Raw genomic sequence first — 17342 nt, forward strand, 5'->3', positions numbered from 1 at the left:
CAAGTGTAATAACATTCACATATAGAGGTCCCAGAAGTGAAAGAGAGAGAGAAAAGGGTCAAACATGTATTTGATGAAATTATGGCTGAAAACTTCCCAAAGCTGAAGAAATAAATAGATTTACAAGATTCATAGAGAACCCCAAACAAAGTGAACCCAAAGAGACCCACAACAAGACATATAATAATCAAAACAGCAAAAGTTAAAGATAAAGAGGGACTTCTAAAGGCAGCAAGAGAAAAACAAATAGTCACGTACAAGGGAACCCCTATGAGGATATCAGCTGATATTTCTGCAGAAACCATGCAGGCCAGAAGGGAGTGGCATGACATATTTAATGTGCTGAAAGGGAAAACCCACTACTGGAATATGCTACCCTTCAAGGTTATCATTCAGAATTAAAAGAGATATAAAATGTTTCCCAGACAAAAAACTGAAAGAGTTTATCAACTAAAATGACCCTACAAGAAGTGTTGCTGGGTCTTTAAGTGGTTAAAAAAAGGCTACCAAAAGAAGTAAGAATTTATAGGAGAGAAAAAATCTCATTAGTAAAGGCAAATATATAGTAAAGATTGCAGATAAATCACTTAAATAAGCTAGTACAAAAATTAAAAGACAAAAATGGTAAAAATCTAGTGTAAGTACAATATAATAAATACAACACAATAAAGGAAAGACATGAAGATGTAAAATATGAAATTAAAAACACAACCTGGTGATGGGGGAAGTAAAAAAGCATAGATATTTTAGAATGTGTGTGAACTTAATGACTACAAATTTAAAACAAGTAGTTATAGGTCAACATATATGAACTTCATGGTAACCACAAATCAAAAACCTACTATAGGGCTTCCCTGGTGGCGCAGTGGTTGAGAATCTGCCTGCTAATGCGGGAGACACGGGTTCGAGCCCTGGTCTGGGAAGATCCCACATGCCGCGGAGCGGCTGGGCCCGTGAGCCACAGCTGCTGAGCCTGCGCGTCTGGAGCCTGTGCCCCGCAACGGGAGGGGCCGCGATAGTGAAAGGCCCGCGCACCACGATGAAGAGCGGTCCCCGCACCGCGATGAAGAGTGGCCCCCACTTGCCGCGGCTGGAGAAGGCCCTCGCGCGGACCGGGGATCCAGCACAGCCAAAAATAAATAAATAAATAAATAAAAATTTAAAAAAAAAAAAAAAATGCTGAATAAATCAACAATGTAATTCTATCTTTAAAAAAAAAAAAAAAAAAAAAAAAAAAAAAAAAACCTACTATAGATACACAAAAGCTAGAGGTAAAGAAAAACAAGCATACCACTAAGGAAAATCATCAAATCACAAGGGATGAAACTAAAAGAAGAAGAAAAAAAGAGAGAGAAGTGCAAAAACAATGAGAAAACAAGTATCAACAAATAGACTGAAAGTGAGAGGACAGAAAAAGATATTTCATGCAAATAGAAATTATAAGAAAGCAGAGATAGCAATATTCATATCAGACAAAATAGATTTTAAAACAAAGCCTATATCAAAACACAAAGAAAGAGTGTTATATAATATTAAAGGAATGCATATAAGAAGAGGATTTAACACTTATTAACATGTATGAACCTAATATAAGATCATCTAAATATATAGAGAGCAAATATTAACAAATATAAATGGAGAAATTGACAATAATAAAATAATAGCAGAGGACTTCAACCCCACACTTACATCAATGAAAAAATCATCCAGACAGAAAATCAAGCAAAAAGTGACCTTAAATGATACATTAGACAGCTGGACTTAATAGATAATTATATGACATTCCATCCAAAAAACAGCAGAATATACACTCTTTTCAAGTGCATATGGTTCTTCTCCAGGGTAGATCACATGATAGGCCACAAAACAAGTTTCAACAAATTTAGGAGAAATGGAATTATACTAAGCGTTTTTTTTCTGACTGCAATGCTATGAAACTATAAATCAATTACAGGAATAAAAATGGGAGAAACACAAACAAGGGGAGGGTAAACAACATACTACTAAAAAACAATGGGTCATTGAGGAAATCAAAGTAGAAATAAGAAAATACCTCAAGAAAAACGAAAACACAACTTTCCAAAAATCTGTAGGATGCAGCAAAAACAGTTCTAAGTTTATAGCAATAGAGGTCTACCTCGAAAAACAAGAAAAATCTCAAATAAAAAACCTAACCTACCATCTAAAGGAATTAGAAAAAGAACAATACATATATATTACTCAGCCATAAAAAAGAATGAAATTTACAACAATATGGATGGACCTAGAGGATATTATGCTTAGTGAAATAAGGCAGACAGAGAAAGACAAATAATGTATGTTATCACTTATATGTGAAATCTAAAAAATAAAACAAACAAATGAATATAACCAAACAGAAAGAGACTCATAGATACAGAGAACAACTTGTTGCCAGTGGGGAGTGGGAAGTGGGGAGGGGCAAGATAGAGGTAGGCACTTAAGAGGTACAAACTACTATGTATAAAATAAATAAGCTATGAGGATGTATGATACAGCACAGAGAATGTAGCCAATATGTTATAACAACTTTAAACAGAGTATAATCCATAAATATATTGAATCACTATATTGTACATCTGAAACATACAATTTTGTAACCAGAATGTATATCAATTAAAAAAGAATGTATGTAAAATCAAATTGACACCATGAATATAAAAATCATGATGAATATTACAGTTGAATAACTATTAAACAGAACTTTTACACCAGTCCCTATAACCTGGAGAACATTTTCTGACTCTCTAAAAGCAAAAGTACATTCACAAAAGAAATCCCTATGCCATTGACTGCTGATTAGTTCTCCCATTCATTACAATACATTTTAGATCTCTGAATCCATAGTCAATAACTTATTCTTTCGACTTCTCCTTCCTCCCCACAGACATCCCCACAGAAAACACTAATCAAAGGCTTTCATTTTTAGGCTGCACATTCAGATTTTGCCTACTTGTATCATGCTTGCATATCCAAATTATTATGTGATTCAGGACATGAAACTATTGCAAACCACATGCAAGTTTGGTAAAGTAGAAAAAACATTTTTATAGGAAAGGGGAAGTTGTAAGGGGCTGTTATAAACCAAAAGCCCATTGGAGGAAACTGGGAGTTTAAAGTATAGTGGCCTTTCATTGTCTGAGTTGTGACAGTCTCTCACTGTGTGAGCTCTTGCCAAGCAAGGAAAAAAACTGTGTTCCTCCTGCTGGTGGTAGTAAGGCAGTGTCACTTTCTGCCAAAGATGCAAGGTACCTCTCTTCCTATTGGGATCTGTATTGACCTGAAGTGGTATGCATGTTAGAGCTCCTCCTTCTAGCCTCACAACTTCATTTTAGTGAGGTTTCCCTTTATTAATTTTCACAATGTAAAAGATTATAATAAGTGCTTAAGTTCCATTCACTAATGAACCAAATATTATTAAAATCCAGGAGACAGATCCATGCATTCAGGGTTTGATAACTATGGAATTTAAAATCTGTGATAAAATAAAATGTTCAACAAAAATAAAACACTTTGTGACAACAGGTTAATGATTTAAAAACAATAATAAAAACATAAATCCCTTTCTATCACCATAATTAAATACTATATTTCAGCAGGTTTATATATAATTTGCAAAAATAATAAAACCATAGAATAGTAGAAGTATATGCAAGTATTTATTTAAATTTAAGGTAAAAGATCCATTTATTTATTTTTCAAATAATAATCTAATCATATAATATTTGTATTTTATAATAATGGAACCAGGTATTCTTATAAAATATTTAAATATATAGAAATACATCGGGTTAAGTTTGAATATCCCCATTTTTATTCCTACCAGAAATAATCGTTGTCATAACATTGGTTGCAAACTTCTGTTACTTTTTATGTTTACATACCTACGTATATATTTATATACAGATATATTTATAGACACACACAAATACACAAACATACATATATAAATGTTTTTGCCTTTTGTACATAAAGTGGATTATACTATTTGTAATTTAAAATATTTTCTTAATAAGCATTCTAACCTTCAATGCAGTTTGAAACTAAACTGGAAAGTATTTATAAATTTGAATAACATATAAATCTCCTGTATTAAAAATAATAATCAGCATTAAAGGACAAACTGGATGATATATGTTTAAGAAAATTATTTCTTATCTTGTATATTAAGAGTTTGTATGGTTAGAAATATTTCATTGATCATATAGTAGAGGTCGAATATACATTTTAAGTCCCTGTCAAGATATGTATGAATTCACAGTATTCAATAATTTTTTGTAATACTGTCAGACAGTAAAGGATCCACATGCTTTAATTTTCAAAAAGCTTCCATGTAGAAATTTCTCCCACGCATTATATTCTTCTTAGCAATTTGAAAATAGATAAATAGCAAGGTAGTTTGCTTATGACTACAAGGAACATTATTTTAGAAGAATGCTAAATCAAACTTTCTAATCAATTATCTGAAAATGGATAAATGTTTCATGATTATTAATGAAGAATAATATTGAGCAGAAGAAAAATACATCATAGGGGGGAATGGAAATAATTTTCTTTAAATTAATTAGTTAAGTTTATTGAAGTATAGTTGATTTACAATGTCGTGTTAGTTTAAGGTGTACAGCAAACTGATTCAGTTTACATATATACATACATTATATATATATATATATATATATATATATATATATATATATATATTCTTTTTATTGCATTCTCTTCCATTATAGGTTATTGCAAGATATTGAGTATACTTCCCTCTGCTATACAGTAGGTCCTTGTTGGTTATCTATTTTATATAGAGTAGTGTGTATATCTTTATCTCAAATTCCTAGTTTATCCCTCCCACATCCTCTTCTTTGGTAACAATAAGTTTGTTTTCTATGTGTGTGAGTCTATTTATGTTTTGTAAATAAGTTCATTTGTATCATTTTTTAGATTCCACATATAAGTGATATCATTTGATATTTGTCTTTGTCTGACTTACTTTACTTGGTATGATAATCTCTAGATCCATCCATGTTGCTGCAAATTTTATTATTTCATTCTTTTTTATGGCTGAGTAGTATTCCATTGTGTGTGTGTGTGTGTGTGTGTGTGTGTGTGTGTGTGTGTGTATCACATCTTCTTTATCTATTCATCTGTCAATGGACATTTACATTACTTCCATGTCTTGACTATTGTAAATACTGCTGCAATGAACATTGGGGTGCATGTATCTTTTGGAATTATGATTTTCTCTGAATATATGCCCAGGAGTAGGATTGCATGGTCATATAGTAGACCTATTTTTAAGTTTTTAAGGATCCTCCATACTGTTCTCCATAGTGGCACTATCAATTTACATTCCCACCAACAGTGCAAGAAGTTTCCTTTTTCTCTGCACCCTCTAGAGCATTTATTGTTTGTAGATCTTTTGATGATGACCATTCTGACCGGTGTGAGGTGATATCTCATTGTAGTTTTGATTTGCATTTCTCTAATAATTAGTGATGTTGAGCATTTTTTCATGTGTCTGTTGGCCATCTGCATATCTTCAGAGAAATGTCTATTTAGGTCTTCTGCCCAATTTTTGATTGTTTTTTTTTTTTTTTTTTTTTAATATTGAGCTGCATGAGCTGTTTGTATATTTTGGAGATTAATCCCTTGTTAGTTGCATAATTTGCAAATATTTTCTCCCATTCTGTGGATGGTTTTTGGTTTTGTTTATGGTTTCATTTGCTGTGGAAAAGTATTTATGCTTAATTAGGTCCCATTTGTTTAATTTTTTAAAATTTCCGTTACTCTAGGAGACACATACAAAAAGATATTGTTGTGATTTATGTCAAAGAGTATCCTATGTTTTCTTCCGGGAGTTTTATAGTATTCCATCTTACATTAAGGTTTTTAATCCTATTTGAGTTTATTTTTGTGTGTGGTGTTAGACAATGTTCTAATTTCATTCTTTTAAATGTAACTGTCCAATTTCCTAGCACTACTTATTGAAGACTGTCTTTTCTCCATTGCATATTCTTGCCTCCTTTGTCATAGATTAATTGACCACCCATTCATGGGTTTATGTCTGGGTTTTCTTTCCTGTTCCATTGATCTATATTTCTATTTTTGTGCCAGTAGCATAATGTTTTGATTACTGTAGCTTTGAAGTATAGTCTGAAGTCAGGGACCCTGATTCCTCCAGCTCCGTTTTTGTTTCTCAGTATTGGTTGGATATTCGGGGTCTTTTGTGTTTCCACACAAATTGTAAAATTTTTGTTCTAGTTCTGTGAAAACTGCCAGTGGTAAATTTGATAGGGATTGCATTGAACTGTAGATTGCCTTGGGTGGTATAGTCATTTTGACAATATTGATTCTTCCAATCCAAGAACATGGTACATCTTTCCATCTGTTTGCTTTGTCTTTGACTTCTTTCGTCAGCATCTTATGGATTTCAGAGTACAGGTCTTTTGCCTCCTTAGGTAGGTTTATTTGTAGGTATTTTATTCTTTTTGATGTGATGATAAATGGGATTGTTTGCTTAATTTCTTTTTCTGATCTTTCATTTTTAATGTATAGGAATGCAAGAGATTTCTATGCATTAATTTTGTATCCTGTAACTTTACCAAATTCATTGATGAGCTCTTGTAATTTTCTGGTAGCATCTTTAGGATTTTCTATGAATAGTATCAGGTCATCTGCAAACAGTGACAGCTTTACTTCTTCTTTTCCAATCTGGGTTCCTTTTATTTCTTTTTCTTCTCTGATTGCTGTGGCTAGGACTTCCAAAACTATGTTGAATAAAAGTGGTGAGTGGACATCCTTGTCTTGTTCCTGATCTTAGAGGAGATGCTTTCAGTTTTTCACCATTGAGAATGATGTTTGCTATGGGCTTGTTGTATATGGCTTTTATTATGTTGAGGTATGTTTCCTCTATGCCCACTTTATGGAGAGTTTTTATCATAAATGGGTGTTGAATTTTGTCAAAAGCTTTTTCTGCATCTATTGAGATGATCATATGGTTTTTATTCTTCAATTTGTTAATATGGTGTATCACATTGATTGATTTACATATATTGAAGAATATTTGCATCCCTGGGATAAATCCCACTTGATCATGGTTTATGATGGTTTTAATGTATTGTTGGATTCTGTTTGCTGGTGTTTTGTTGAGGATTTTTGCATCTATGTTCATCAGTGATATTGGCTTGTAATTTCCTTTTTTGTGATATCTTTGTCTGATTTTGCTTTCAGGGTGATGGTGGCCTCATAGAATGTGTTTCTCTTCCTCTGCAATTCTTTGGAAGAGTTTGAGAATGATAGGTGTTACCTCTTCTCTAAATGTTTGGTAGAATTCACCTGTGAAGCCGTCTGGTCCTGGAATTTTTTTTTGTTATTGGGAGTTTTTAAATCACAGATTCAATTTCAGTACTTGTTGTTGGTCTATTCATATTTTTTATTTCTTCCTGGTTCAACCTTGGGAAATTGTACCTTTCTATGAATTTTTTCTATTTCTTCTAGGTTGTCCATTTTATTGGTGTATAGTTGTCTGCAGTAGTTAGTCTCTTATCGTCCTTTGTATTTCTCTGTTGTCAGTTGTAACTTCTCTTTTTTCATTTCTAATTTTATAGATTTGGGTCCTCTCCTTGTTTTTCTTGATGAGTCTTGTTAAGATTTATCAATTTTATCTTTTCAAAGAACCAGCTTTTAGTTTCATTGATTTTTTCTATTGTTTTCTTTGGCTCTATTTCATTTATTTCTGCTCTAGTCTTTATGATTTCTTTCCTTCTACAAACGTTGGGTTTTGTTTGTTCCTCTTTTTCTAGTTGTTTTGGGTTTAAGGTTAAGTTCTTTAACTGAGATTTTTCTTATTTCCTGAGGTAAGCTTGTATCACTATAAAATTCCCTCTTAGAACTGATTTGCTGTGTCCCATAAGTATTGGATTGTTGGATTGTCATGTTTTTGTTTTCATTTGTGTCTAGGTATTTTTTGCTTTTCTCTTTGATTTCTTCAGCAATCCATTTGTTGCTTAGTAGCATCTTGTTTAGCCTCCATGTGCTTGTGAGTTTTGCAGTTTTTTTCTTATGGTTGATTTCTACTCTCATAGTGTTGGGGTTGGAATAGATGCTTGATATGAGTTCAATTTTCTTAAATTTACTGAGGCTTGATTTGTGGCCCAGCATGTGATCTAACCTGGAGAATGTTCCATGTGCACTTGGAAAGAATGTATATTCTGCTGCTTTTGGGTGGAACACTCTATAAATATCAGTTAAGTCCATCTGGTCTAATGTGTCATTTAAAGCCTCTGTTTCCTTATTGATTTTTCTGTCTGGATGATCTGTACATTGATGTAAGTAGGCTGTTAAAGCCCCACACTAACATTGTGGTACTGTCAATTTCTCCTTTTATATCTGTTAACATTTGTCTTATATATTGAGGTGATCCTGTTTTGGGTGCATATATATTTACAATTTTTTAATTGTTTTCTTGAATTGACCCCTTGATCATTTTGTAGTGTCCTTCTTTGTCTCTTGTAACAGACTTTGCATTAAAGTCTATTTTGTTTGATATGCTTACTGCTACTCCAATTATCTTTTGATTTCCATTTGTATGGAATAACTTTTTCCATCCCCTCACTTTCAGTCTGTATGTTTCTCTAGATCTTAAGTGGGTCTCTAGTAAACAGCATATATATAGGTCTTGTTTTTGTATTTATTCAGCCAGTTTCTGTATTTTGGTTGAAGCATTTAATCCGTTTTTATTTAAGGTGTTTATTGATATGTATGTTTTTATTGTCATTTTGTTAATTTTTTTTGGATTTGTTTTTGTAGGTCTTTTTTTCTTCACTTCCTCTTCTATTGTCTTCTCTTGTGATTCATGACTATCTTTAGTGTTGTGTTTTTATTTCTTTTTCTTTTTTGTGTGTATATCTTTATAGATTTTTGGTTTATGGTTACCATGATGTTTTGATATAGCAGTCTGTATAAATACATGATTGTTTTATGTTGATGATCTCCTAATTTCAAATGCATTTCAAATATCTGCATTTGTACTCTCCTCCTCTAATCATTACTGGTTCGATATCATATTTGTGTGTGGATGATTTCCTCCCTTTACTGTATTTTTGCCTTCAGCATTGAGCTTTCCCATTTCATAATTTTTTTTTTTTTTTTTTTTTTTTTCTAATTGTGGTCTTTTCCTTTCCTCCTAGAGAAGTTCCTTTAGCATTCTTGTAAAGCTGGTTTGGTGGTGCTGAATTCTTTTAGCTTTTGCTTGTCTGTAAAGCTTATGAATTCTCTGTTGTATCTGAATGAGAGCCTTACTGGTTAAAGTATTCTTGGTTGTTGGTTTATTCCTTTCATCGCTTTAAGTATATCATGACACTCCCTTCTGGACTGCAGAGTTTATGCTGAAAAATCAGCTGTTAACCTTATGAGGATTTCCTTGTATGTTATTTGTTGCTTTTCCCTTTTTGCTTTTAGTATTTTCTCTTTGTCTCTAATTTTTGTCAGCTTGATTACTGTTCATCTCAACATGTTCCTCCTTGGTTTTATACTGCTCGGTACTCTCTTCCCTTTCTGGATTTCAGTGACTTCTTCCTTTCCAGACTTCAGTGACTGCTTCTTTTCCCATGTTGGGGAAGTTTTCAGCTATTACCTCTTCAAATATTTTCTTAGGTCCTTTCTCTATCTTGTCTTATTCTGGGACCCCTAAAATGCAAATGTTGATAAATTTAATGTTGTCCCAGCAGTCTCTTAAACAGTCCTCATTTCTTTTCATTCTTTTTTCTTTATTTTGTTCCTCAGCAATGATTTCCCCAATTTTGTCTTCCACTCATTATCCATTCTTCTGCCTCATTTATTCTGGTATGGATTCTTTCTATTATTTTTTATTTTAGTTACTGCATTCTTCAATTATGTTTGGTTGTTCTTTATATTTTCTAATTGTTGTTAAAAATTTATTGTAACATCTCACCCTGTGCATCCATTCTTTTTTAGAGATCTTTGGTCATCTTTATGATCATTACTCTGAAGTGTTTCTCTGATAGATTGCTTATCTCCACTTCACTTAGTTTTTCTTCTCCAGTTCTTTCTTGTTCCTTCATCTGAAACATTCCTCTGCCATTTAATTTTGTCTAAATTTCTGTGTTTCTTGCTTCTGATATCTTCCCCTTCATGGGTGAGGCTGGTCTAGAGGCTTGTGTAGGCTTTCCTGGTGGAAGGGGTTAGTGCCTACCCACTGCTGGTTGGAGCTGGGTCTTGGTCCTCTGGTGGACAGGGCTGTGTCAAGGGACATGTCTAGAGGTGACTGTGGGCTTAAGAAGTCTTTCAGCATTCTGTCTGCTGATGGGTGGAGCTGTGCTTCTGCCCCATTCATTGTTTGGTCTGATATTTCCCAGCACTGGACCCTACAGGCTCTTAGGTAGGGCCAGGTCTTGGTGCCAAAATGGTGGCCTCCGGGAGAGTTCATGTCAATGACTATTCTCTGGTACCTCTCCTTCCAGTGTCCTTGTCCCCACAGTGAGCCACAGCCCCCCAACCTCCCCAGGGGACCCTCCAAGACCAGCACATAAGTCTAGTCCAGGCTCCTATGAAGTCACTGTCTTTGCCCTGCATTCTGGTATACATGAGGCCTTGTGTGTTCCTATAGAGTTACTCCTTTGTGCTAGGTCCCGGTGCACATGAGACCTCGTGTGTGCCCTCCAAGTGTGGAGTCTCTGTTTCCCCCAGTCATGTGGCACTCCTGCAATCAAGCCCAGCTGCCCTTCAAAGGGAAATGCTCTGGGGTCTCCTCCTCCTGATGCCAGGTCCTTAGTCTGGGGATCCTTGTGTACAGCTCAGAGCTCTCACTACTGTGGGAGAACTTCTGTGATATAATTATCCTCCAGTCTGTGGGTTGCCCACCTGAGTTGTATGGAATTTGATTATATCATGAGTGCAGCCCTCTTATTGTCTTGTGGTTCCTTCTTTATGTTTTTGGATGTAGAATTTCTTTTTTTGGTACACTCCACTCTTTTTTATTGATAGTTGCTCAGCAGCTAGTTGTGATTTTGGTGTGCTCGTGAAAGGAGGTGAAGAGAGATGAGGTGCTCAAGGTCCTCCTACTCTGTCATCTTATCTCTTCTTAAGTCTCTTTGTTTATATTGTATAATTAGAATATTATCCAGGACAATGCAGCACAATATCATAAAAAATAGGAAGAATGAGTTTAAAAAAAAAAAAAAAACAAAACAAAACTTGTGCACACTTACAATGAGAACACTGAACACAAATGGGAAGTTGGAATTTGACCAAAAGAAGTAGGCAGAATAGTTGAGTGAACTGTTTAGGTCCAACTCTGGTTAAATTAGTAACAAGAAAATAGATGATTTGTTGTTATTGTTATGGGAATTATCATCTGTGATGGAATATTAGCCAGAATTAGAGTAGCAAGAAGTATATTTAACTCTTCCTTTGGGAAAGATTGAAATAAAATTAACTAACATACATGAAGATTGAGATAGGTGGGAGTTGTGAGAGATTAGCTTAGACAAAAATTTTATTTTTAAAAATTTTTATTGTAGTATCATTGATTTACCAAAATTTTATACTGAGTCTGTTTGCTTGATATTTCTTAGGTTCTGAAGTCATGATGAATTTCCATTGTCTGCCAATGATGAACTTTGTGAATCCATATAGGCTCACTTGATCTATCAGAGATGTACTTGGTCTGTCACTGATAGCTCTGTTGTTTGGAACAAATCCCCAATCCAACAATAACAAAGCAAAAAAATAATAAATAGGGTAAACAAGTCAACAATTAGTTTTGATTCAAAAAACATTCCTTGGTGAAATTGTATTAGGATTGTCATTTTTGAATGAGAAAATTTACTATTGGTCAAATGTGCTTTTCATACCTAGTTTAATATTTCATTTTTTACAGGATGATTGATGATTAGATGGTAAGTTGAATACTTTCATCTGTATTGTGGTTTTTAAAAAGATAAATTATTTACCCAATCAATGAAATGTGTATTAGGTTTTCTTATACTGTTAGTTCTTCAACAGGAGTTATAAGTAACATAAGGTAAATGAAAAATATGGTCTTCATCTGCAAGGAGGGGATATGAAGTTGAAAAGATAAAAGCGGTACATTATAAATATGTATATCATATATAATATTTACTATATATATAGCATAACATATATGATATAAATCTGTGATTTCAACAAGAATTACTGTTGGTTCAGTTATATTTCATGGAAAATGGAGTGTGATGTGTATTGCAGTAGGAATAGAAGAATTCCTGAGGGTTTCTATCTGAAATATTTGGTAACTTTTGGTTAAACAAAGGGCAAAGAGACCATTCCAACAAAATAAAAACACATGAAGGTAGGGGTAAGAATGATTTAGGGATATTTGGGAAGATGGTTAACTAGTAAACTACTAGACCTTAATAAGTCAACCTGAAGGGTAATGAGAGTGAGGAGAATAGGTCTCATGCCACTAGATATCTTGCCTACATTGTCATTTATAGGATATAGGTATTGATCACTAAAGTGTACGAGAAGAATATTTTTGAAAGAATGTAAAATTGACTCATCTATGTTAAATCACGAAGGTTCCTAAATAAATATAATTCCAGAGTCATTTTCAGAGGCAGTCTTTAAATGGGAAGATAAAATGATACAATAATAATATTTAGTGACTGAAAAACACTAAAAATGAAATGACTCTGGTATGTGTCATATTGTTGAGAAAACTATTTCATTGATTTTATTTTTAATTCAGCATCCAAAGTTGTGTGGATGATAAGAGTAATTGCCTATGTTTAAGCACACAGTTTGTTTTACAATTTTTTTTTTTTATTACTATGGTTACAAAACAATTTGTCTAGTTTGAAAAGATTAGTAGAAGAATGCAGGATGTAACTGAAAAACAGCTTGTCCGTTTATGGTCTATTCCTGGTAAATAGCAGGTTTTGGGGTACGGCGGTATACAAAAATTAAGTTGAACATTTTATTTCATAGATGGAAATACCTAATAGTGCATGTTAAGAGTGTAGTGAGTTCTGGAATGGTGATATATATGGGGGAATGGAAATTACACAATATTGAATGATAATGTTCCTGAAGAAATTCACCTATGTGACTGGATTAGAAATGAAAATTTCCTCATAAAATAGAGAAAGTAAAAAAAGAGAGAGAGAGAGAGGATGGGGGCTAGCCTGGAAAGTTTCCATGGGCCATGCTTGAGGGAAGAGAGTATATAAAAGAGTGCAAAAAAATATAATGGGCCAAGGGTGCATCACTTTTGCCCACATAACATTGGCAAAGTGTTTTTCTAAATATAAAGATATCAGGGAAACACGACTATATAGCCTTCTGACCAGGAGGAAATGGAAACAGTGTTTGGTAACATAAACCAGTCTGTATCCCCCTTCTTGCAATCCAAGACTAGGTAGCACATTGTCAGAAAATGAGTAACAAATAAAGTATGTCTCATGCTGGTTTGCTTTGGGTAAAATCTGAAAGCTATGTGTCTTAACAGTTACCACATTAAAAATATCCAGTCTTAATAATGATTCAATATGAAAAACAACCCTTTAATATACAAATATAAGTTAATAACAATCATTTGACATAAATTAACTATACATTTTCAGTGAATATAGTTATATATCAAATCTTCAGAAGTAGTCTTTTGGTACACTTTGACATGAACCTTTTTTTAATTAGGCTATAAATTATTATTAACTTTAAAATCTGTGACAGGAATATGCTTTTTTCAGAATGTTGCATATAAATATAAAATTAAAAGAATGATGTGCCCTCCTGTGAGGAAAACAAATTTAAATATCTAATTGTGTAGTCTAGATAAAGCAAGGGTCAATTATTTACAATGGTTTCATAGTAGGCATTTTTTCACTATGACTCTTTCATCCCAGATTGATTAAATGTGATTTGTTTAAAACCCACAATTTAAATAGTTTGAGCTCATGTACCCCCTTATGAAAAAAAATGGCATTCACTCGGCAGATTTAATTCTTGAAGTGTTGTCTCATATTAACTATCATGTAAATAAGAACAAAGCAAAAATAGATTCAGTGGAAAAATGTGAAACTATAGGCAAAATTGACCTGCAAAAATACATTTTAAAATTCTAAACAAAATATTAGCACACTAAATCCACTATGAATATATATAAAATATATATGAATAAATAAATAAATAAATAAATAAATATTATATATATATATATATATATATATATATATATATATATATATATATATATACACTTTACTTTTATACAAGCAAACTACCTTGCATATCTGGATTATTCCAAGAATGTAAGGTAGTTTGCCTGTATAAAATAAATCAATGTAGTACAGCACATTAATAGATTACAAAACTACAGGAGGAAAAGCAATTGATCATTTCAGAAGATGCAGAGAATGTGTGTGATAAAATTCAACACTATTCTTGATAAAAAGCTCTTAACAAACAATAAATTGAAAAGAACTTCCTTATCCTGATAAAGGATATCTGAAAAAAAAATCCCAAAGTAAATAGTACTGTGAGCAATACAGAAATGTGAAAACATTACCTTTAAAGTTAGAAACAAGATAACAATATCCACTATGACCCATTCCATTCATTATTGTAAGGGATGTACCTAAGAGCATAGTAAGAAGCAAAATGAAATGTAATATTTACAAGAATTGGAAAGAAATGAATTATAATGTTTAAGTTAATAAGCTAAAAAGTCAGATAAAAAGATCAGTGTCCAAAGACTAAATATCACTCGTATTTCTATGCCTAGGAAAAAAGTGTTAGAAATGCAGTAAAAAGATAAAATTTCAATCACACAAAAAATAAGGAAAAAAGAAATTCACCAAAAAAAAGACTTGCATTCTATTAGAGAAAAAATATATGACTATGTGGAAATTCATAAAGATACATAACTAGAGAAATATAAATTCTTCATGATATAGAAAGTCAGTATTTTAGCTATGTAAAATCTCATCAAAATGATTCATAGATTTAATGTTCTATCATTAAATTCTGGCAGAGGTTTGAATGGAATTTAATAAACTTACTCTAAAATTTATATGGAAGAAGATGGAGCCAACAAAAGTCAAGACACTCAACGAAAATAAGTTGAGTGTGAATTCCAACCATAAATAAATTGGTCAGTGGTACTCAGCAGAAAAACTAGAGAAAACTCATACAAATGTGAAACTTTAAAGATGACAAGTAGTATGAGAAATGAAGGAGAAGAGAACTTACTGTTTGATATAATTATGGTAAGATTTTCATATATATCATATACATTCATATATAATGAATGTAAAAAATAATTCATGCCACACACCATACACAATTACAAATCCAAGCAGATAAAATATTTAAATGTCAAGCTAATTGTTTATGAGAATATGTAGGAAATTATTACATATTATAAGAATATGTAGAAATTATTTCCTACTATATGCAGGAAATAATTTATTAAATAAGACTCAAAATATGATAACCATGATGAAAAGATAAACATGTATTTTACTACAATATAATAAATACTTCAAGTTCATTCAAATACTTCTACTTCATTCATTCATTCATCCCACTGAGAGTTAATATCTGCTATACAGATAATCATGAAAGTATTATTTAAAATATGCAGATACTTACATGCATACATGTATATAATCTACAAATAAAAAATAATACAGGCTAAGAGAAATATAGGCAAAATGCAGAAACAGGTTTTTAAGAAAATATAAGCTACCAACATGTGAAATGATGATCAATGTCAGTGAAAATTTACCTGACAATATTGGTAATCAGGTAAATGTAAATTAACCACAAAAATGTTATTTTACACCCATTAAGATGGCAAACATTTGAAAATTTAAATAATTGAATGATATAAAAGCAAAAATCTCTTATTGCTCAAAGTATAAATTGAAATAACTAACTTCAGAAAATATCATATTCTTGTAAAATTAAAGTTTTGGACAAGCTAAACTCTAGCAATTTCTTTCCTAAGTTCTGTTGACTTTCTTTTGAATGCATTCTGTGTGCACCAAGATACATATACAGTATGTTCATAACGTTATTGTTTATAATAATCAAACATTGTAAGTAACTCAAATATCAACTGTTTGGAAAAGAGATAAATGGAGTATTTTTAAGTTGCATATGAAAAATTCATAGGTTTATAAAAAAAATAATAATTAATAAAATCAAAATGTAATAGAAAGTTTCAGAAAAATTGAACAAAAAGATAACATTTATAGATACTAATGACAACTTAAAGTAAATTATATAGTTTTTTGATGCATGCATGTGTTCAAGAAATTATAAAGAAAAGCTGGGGGATGATTTTAAAAATCTCAGTATAACTCTGAAATGAAGAAGGAGAGGTGAATGGTATAAGAATAAAAGCACATTAGAGGCTTTAATAATAATGGACATGCTATATTTACCTTCAAAAAGAATGTTCATAAATTTCAATTTGTCATTTTTGTTGTTTAAATTTTATCCTACTTACTTAGATTTATGACGATAATACAATTTATGTATTGTGAAATTTGTGGAGAGTTCTTTGTGACTTAGTACATAGTTAATTTTTGTCGTTGTTATATGTGTATTTTTAAATTTTTTACATAATTTTTAAGGGTTACTTTTCATTTACAGTTATTACAAAATATTAGCTATATTCCAAGTGTTGTACAATACATCTTTGAATCCATCTTACACTCAGTAGCTTGTGCCTCCCACTCCCCCGCCCATATGTCCCTCCCCCCCCCCACTGGTAACCACTAGTTTGTTCTCAGTCTTTCTCTGCCTGACTTATTTCACTTAGCATAATGCACTCCAAGTCCGTCCATGTTGCTGCAAATGGCAATTTTTTTTTTTTTTTTTTTTTTATGCCTGAAGAGTATATATATATATAACACACCTTCTTTATCCATTCCTCTGTTGATAGACACTTAGTTTGCTTCCATAGCTTGGCCATTGTAAATAATGTTGCTATGAACACTGGGTGCATACCTTTTCAAATTAGTACTTGTGCTTTTTTCAGATATGTACCCAAGAGTGAAATTGATGGGTCATATGGTATTTCTATTTTTAGTTTTCTGGGAAACCTCCATATTGTTTTCCACAGTGGCTGCAACAATTTGCATTCCCACCAACAGTGTGTGAGGGTTCCCTTTTCTCCATTTCTTTGCCAACATTGGTTATTTGTGTTCTTTTTGATGATAGCCATCCTGACAGGTGTGAGGTGATATCTCATTTTGATTTTTATTTGCATTTCACTGATGATTAGTGATATTGAGCATCTTTTCATGTGCTTATTGTCC

This window comes from Balaenoptera acutorostrata, chromosome 12 (assembly GCF_949987535.1).
Source record: "Balaenoptera acutorostrata chromosome 12, mBalAcu1.1, whole genome shotgun sequence".
Classification (NCBI taxonomy): Eukaryota; Metazoa; Chordata; class Mammalia; order Artiodactyla; family Balaenopteridae; genus Balaenoptera; species Balaenoptera acutorostrata.